This window comes from Hevea brasiliensis, chromosome 15 (assembly GCF_030052815.1).
Source record: "Hevea brasiliensis isolate MT/VB/25A 57/8 chromosome 15, ASM3005281v1, whole genome shotgun sequence".
In the NCBI taxonomy this organism is placed as follows: domain Eukaryota; kingdom Viridiplantae; phylum Streptophyta; class Magnoliopsida; order Malpighiales; family Euphorbiaceae; genus Hevea; species Hevea brasiliensis.
The window spans coordinates 9898451-9904643 of record NC_079507.1 but is presented as its reverse complement, the minus strand read 5'-3'; the positions used below and the strand labels follow the sequence as shown (position 1 = coordinate 9904643).

Genomic DNA, 6193 nt, shown 5'->3' with positions numbered 1-6193 from the left:
TGAACAACACCATAACTCAATAAATTCTTCCATTCTCTTAACCATTCAACTCACCTCAACCTAAACATGAAGTTTACTAAAGCAAGGGAGGGGTATTGGACACTTACCTCTTGCAAGCTTTCCCCAAACCTCACCAAATCCTTCCTTTCTTGCTCCCAAAAGCTTCCTTAAGGTGAGTGTGCAAGCTTTAATGAAGAAACAAAGTGGAAAAGAGGTGTAAATCATGGGTGCATAGAGGTTTCTTCAATTCGGCCATAGTGGACTTCAATGGATTCATTCGGCTGGTATACTTTCAAGGTTGAAGATGATGGTTTCTGCCCAAAAATGACTTATTTAGGTGTCCTAAATTAGGAGTTAGTGGAGCACTAAACCGTATTTTAATATTTAATGATTTAAAGTTTCACAATTTACACTTTATACCTCATTTCTTTCACTATTAATATAATGTACCTCATTTTAATTTTTTATGACATTTACAAAGTGTAATATCAATTATTTTTAATGGACATTGAGGTCAAAAGGAAACTCTAGGTGTCAAATGACCAAAATTCCCTTCTTCGGATTGTATTCCTGATTTTTCGATAACACCGATTTTTGTCTGTTTCTTAATTTTTCATTTTTATTTGTACTAATTTATTAATTTTTCTTTGATATTTCTAGTGTGAATTACATTTCAATAAACCTTTAATTATGTCTTAAAATTTAATTCCGAGGGTTCTCCGTGGTCCTGGAGTTAGCAATTGCCTTCGCCGTAACTTCTCGGTGCGGTCACCCATCGCTATGGTGCCGACTCGTTTAACATAGTTTCATTTTCTCTCTTTTATTTTTCTTTAATTTTTCTTGTATTTTCTTTTTATTTATTTCATCATTATATGACTATTCACTATCACCGAAGTGTAGTTTCAGACGTTCTGACTTGCCCAGACTGACATTAGGTCACTGATACACTTGAATTGTATAGATTTTTTAAGCACATTTGTATTCTAAATTATAACATTTAGGCAAGTATTATCATGCATAGTAGTTGATTTCATTAGTTTTCATAAACCCTGTTGCCAAGCCCTTAATTCCATGTTTACTGCATTATTTCAGGTGTTTGGGTGAAGCCCCAAAGGATAGGAGTGCAAAGGAAAGCTTGGAGAGGTAAAAAGACAAAGAATTGTTGCTGATACAAAGTACACGGGTCGTGTAAACCAAGCCCCAGACTTGTGTAACTCCCTGCCAGAAGAAAGCTAAGAGAATCGATCAGAAACACAAGTACAAGGGTCATGTAAGTAGACCCGTGTAATCTGCAAGGACCCATGTAAGTCTCTGCCGGGCGCAAGCTTGAAGAACCTTATGGGAACAATAGTACATGGCCCGTGTGATAAGACCCATGTAAATGGCACAGACCTGTGTAACTTTCTGTGCCAAAACAAGACCATGTGATTCTCCTCTAGTAAGTTACACGGCCCAACTTTGCTGGACCCGTGTAGTGACACACGGGCCGTGTACTATGCTACAGCCTGTTTTCTGACTCGAATTCCCCTCCTGTTTTCTGATTTGAACGAGACTCCTAAAGCCTTTTGGACTCAAAATGACCTAGCCTAGAGCAACCAATGTAAAGAGAAAAGAAAACATCAGGAAAAGAAGTCGGCCACTGTCATCAGGACTGTTACTGAAGGTTGCTAATGTCAAGCTCTACGTCAGTACCAAAAAGGAGTTTTCTAACTGAAGCTCCACAAGATCAAAGCTGCAACTCTCTTTGGTTCCTTCGTTTCATCTCCTTAGATAGATTTCAATTATTTTTATTTCTTCTACATAATTCTCTTTTCATTGTTTTTACCTTTTTATCATGACATTTGTTGAACTCACCATGAGTGAATAGTTTTCTTATTCTAGATTTGGGAGAGTAGCTCTTGTAATTATTATTATGGATGAACACTGAGTTTTATTTATTAGATTTAAGATTTATTTCTTAATTTAATTTCTTACAATCTTAATGCATGCTATGTGTTGGTACCCACTTAGTTATGATTGTAGATGTTAATTTAAGGACTGAAAGGTGAAGATTAACGTTAGAAAATCAAGATCTTGAACCTAGGAATTCTGACCTAGACATAGGCTGATACCTTTGTGGAACCTAAAAATTGGTCAAAGATCTTAAAGGATTTTAATTAATTTGATCACCACGAAAGTAGGGTTCGAGTTAAATAGAATACACCCTAGATACCTTGAGAGAGGATTTAGGATAGCTTAGGATTGATTTCCATCAAGGAAAATGGTCTTCAATTCAGTAAATAAACGAGATAACATCCTTAATATGATTCAAATGTGAAATCTTAATTTCAGAATTGCTTCAAATAAATCATTTCGTTTTAAGTTTACCATTTTAGTGTTTAAAGTTAACAAACTTCATACCCTAAGTATTCGATTGCCCAGACTGTCAAGATTTCTGAGTAGATTGGTACTTGCTAAACAAAATTTCTCGTGGGAACGATACTCTACTAATCACTTTATTACTTGTTAGCGATACGTGCACTTGCAGTGATTGCAAAATAGCAAAACAAGTTTTTGCGCCGTCGCTGGGGAATTTTTGGTTTTAGTAATATCAAGTGATAGGCGATTTAGCTGATTTAGGCAATTATATATATTATTTAATTTTATTTTACTGGTTGTATTTCTTCTCTTTTCTCTCAGGTGCCTGATCTGGTATATGACCAGAACAAAGCCAGAAGAAATCTTGGACTGCGATCTAGAAATAAACAGAACTCTGAAAGCCATCAGGAGGCAAAGGAAACATCAAAAGCACGGTCAAGAAGATCCTGAAATCCCAACTATGGCCGATAATAATGACAGACCAAGACTCTTGAGAGATTACGGAGCTCCATCTATCCAAGGATTTCAGCCCAGTGTCACTAGACCCACAGTGGAAGCCAACAACTTTGAATTAAAACCAGCATGGCTCCAAATGATTCAACAAACCCAGTTTGTAGGTTCACCAACAGAGGACCCACACTATCACCTCCAATGCTTTCTTACCCTATGTGATACATTCAAGATGAATGGAGTGTCTGATCAAGCAATAAGACTCAGAGCATTTCCATTCTCCCTTTGGGACAGAGCAAGGAAGTGGTTACTTTCTCAATCGGCTAGAACATTTACTACTTGGGAAACCTCTCTCAAGCTTTTCTAGGAAGGTGTTTCCCACCTGTAAAGACTGCAAAGCTGAGGCTTGAGCTCAACACCTTCAGAAAAAAGGAAGGGGAATCACTCTATGATGCATGGGAAAGATATAAAGACCTGCAGAGGGAATGTCCACACCATGGCATAGAGGATTGGCTGTTGGTGCAAAATTTCTATAATGGATTACTACCCTCTATAAGGAGCACAGTTGATTCAGCTGCAGAGGGTGATCTAATGGAGAAAACAGTGCCACAAGCACTTGAACTTCTAGAATAGATTGCATACCATAATTATGAGTGGTCAAATGAAAGAGGAAATGCAAGAAGAACTGCAGGGGTCTTGGAAGTAGATGCCTTAAGCATGATAAATGCCCAGTTTGATCAGCTCACAAAGAAACTCGAAAGAATGCAAGCCAACGTAGTTAGTACAAATAGTCAACATGAGGACAGCTTTGAAGGAGGATACATGAATTCAGAATATAGTAATCTCAATGAACCTTCAGAGCAGATGAACTATGTGAATAATGGAGGAAACTTCAACCAAAGGTAGCCAAACAATCAGTATTCAAATACTACAACCTTGGATGGAGAAACCACCTAAATTTCTCATGGTCCAATCAGCAGAACCAACCAATAAACAAGCAACAAGGGTACAAACCTCTAGCACTCCCTGGATTTCATAACAGAGGTCAGAACTTTGCACAGCCAACACTACCTCTCTAACCTCAACAACCTAAATCGAAAATGATCATGGAAACCATGATGGAAGGATTCCTAGCAGCTCAACAACAAAAAACTGAATTGATTAAACAACTAACCTCCAGAATGGAACAACTTGCTACCCATAACAAGATGTTAGAGAATCAAATTGCTCAGTAAGCAAGTTCTTCAAGTAAGGCTGCTGGCAAGTTGCCCAGTCAACTAGAAATGAACCCAAGGGAGCATTGCAAGGCAGTTGCACTAAGGAGTGGGAGAACTCTAGTACAACCAGAGGTAGAATTGATAGAGGAAACCATAGAAAAATCTAAAGACCAAGAGAGAAAAAGGAGGAAGAAGCTAAGAAAGATCAGGAAGAGGAAGCGAGGAAGATAAAGAAATTACCAGAACCATACCAGCCTCCCCTACCTTTTCCTCAGAGATTTCAAAAAGCCAAACTAGACAAGTAGTTTGGGAAGTTTTTGGAAGTTTTACAGAAACTTTATATTAACATCCCCGTCACTGAAGCACTTTCTCAAACGCCGTCTTATGCCAAATTTCTTAAAGAAATTTTGTCAAAGAAAAGGAAGCTAGAAGAATATAGAACAGTAGCTCTAACAGAGGAATGCAGTGCCATTCTGCAAAATAAACTGCCTCCAAAGTTGAAAGATCCAGGAAGCTTCTCTATACCCTGTAGCATTGGTAACAAGAAAATAGACAAGGCCTTCTGCGATCTTGGGGCAAGCGTTAGTCTAATGCCTCTATCAATATGCAAAAAGCTGGAGATTGGGGAACTGAAACCCACAACAATCTCATTACAATTGGCTGATTATTTTATTAAATATCCTGTAGGGATACTTGAGAACATTCCTATCAAAGTGGGCAAATTCTTCATTCCAGTGGACTTTGTTATCCTTGAGATGGAAGAAGATGTCCAAATTCCTATCATCTTGGGAAGACCATTCTTGGCAACCACCGGACCCATCATAGATGTCAAAAATGGATGATTAACCCTCAAGGTAGGAGAAGAAGAAGTGGAGTTCAACTTGTTCGACATAATGAAACACAAATTTGAACTTGATGAATGCTTCAAGGTTGACTTAATTGACGAACAAGTTAAAGAGGAATTTCATAAAACACATCTTAAAGATCCTCTTGAAGCATGTATTGTGCACAGCCATACAGTGGATGATGAAAATACAGAAATAGCAGCATGTGCATAATAGTTTGCAGCTCCTCCACCCCTACCCTTAGCTAAGGCTTCTGAGATAGAAAAGTTGAAGGAGGAACAAACCAAAGGTAAGCTCCAGGAAAACTCCAAACAGGTAGAACTTAAACCTCTCCCGTCTTTGCTAAGGTATGCATTTCTGGACTCAAATTCTAAATATCCTGTTATAATCAATGCTAGCCTGTCTAAATTAGAAGAGGAAAAATTTTTAAGAGAACTTAGAATCCATAGCAAAGCATTAGGGTATAAAATAGAAGGCCTGAAGGGGATCAACCCTTCGATTTGCATGCATAGGATACCTATGGAAGAAAACAGTAAACCTACAATTGAACATCAAAGAAGACTTAACCCAAACATGAAAGAAGTAATCAAGAAAGAAATTTTAAAACTATTAGATGCAGGTATCATATACCCAATTTCTGATAGTAAATGGGTTAGTCCAGTACATGTAGTTCCTAAGAAAGGTGGAACAACTGTTATCCAAAATACAAGCAATGAACTAATCTCTACTAGAGTAGTCACTGGTTGGCGAATGTGCATAGATTATAAGAAATTGAACAGTGCCACCAGAAAAGATCATTTCCCTTTTCCTTTCATCGACCAAATGTTAGAAAGGTTAGCAAAACACTCTTATTTCTGTTATCTAGATGGGTACTCGGGATTCTTTCAAATTCCTATTCACCCAGAAGACCAAGAAAAGGCAACGTTCACTCGTCCCTATGCAACATTTGCATATAGAAGAATGCCTTTTGGTCTTTGTAATGCCCCTGCTACCTTTCAAAGATGCATGATGGCTATCTTTTTCTGATTATATTGAAGATATCATGGAAGTTTTTATGGATGATTTTTCTGTTTATGGAACTACTTTTGATGATTACTTAGCTAATTTATCTAAGGTATTGCAAAGATGTGGAGAATCAAACCTGGTCCTAAATTGGGAAAATGCCATTTCATGGTAAGGGAAGGCATAGTTCTGGGACATTTGATATCAGAAAGAGGAATTGAAGTTGATAAGGCAAAAATTGTGATCATTGAAAACATGCAACCCCCAACATCAGTAAAGGGAGTATGAAGCTTTTTGGGATATGCAGGATTCTACAGAAGA

The 6193-nt window shown here is 37.7% G+C and overlaps 1 non-coding gene across 1 annotated transcript; it reads right to left on the bottom strand.

Moving 5' to 3' along the window:
- Positions 1-3204: 3204 nt before the first annotated feature.
- LOC131174315 (small nucleolar RNA R71) lies at positions 3205-3311 on the bottom strand. Its single transcript, XR_009144563.1, has one exon. It is a non-coding gene; the product is annotated as a small nucleolar RNA R71 (small nucleolar RNA).
- Between the last annotated feature and the right edge of the window lie 2882 nt (positions 3312-6193).